This window comes from Morone saxatilis, unplaced genomic scaffold (assembly GCF_004916995.1).
Source record: "Morone saxatilis isolate NCDOM2014 unplaced genomic scaffold, NCSU_SB_2.0 Contig2, whole genome shotgun sequence".
NCBI lineage: Eukaryota > Metazoa > Chordata > Actinopteri > Moronidae > Morone > Morone saxatilis.
Window position 1 is genome coordinate 22,353,871 of NW_023339762.1, and position 275 is coordinate 22,354,145.

The following is a 275-nucleotide window of genomic DNA, read 5'->3' on the forward strand; positions in this document are numbered from 1 at the left end:
CATAAAGTGGCCCTACATTTATGATTACCACAATGAGTCTTAGGCGATCCACCTAGGCTTTATCCCTACATAAAATGACACAGGAGTCTCTGAATGTGCGTGTATACATGTTCTTATCTTTGAGCGCACGCTGCTTTAGGTGAGGATCCTGCATGTGTGTGTGTGTGTGCGAATGTTGGGTGTGAATGTTCACCTCTGTTTGTGTCGTGAGATGTAAGACGACACTCCTGCCCTTCCTACTGCAGCCTCTTTTTAGCTCTACTGCCTTTACCCCC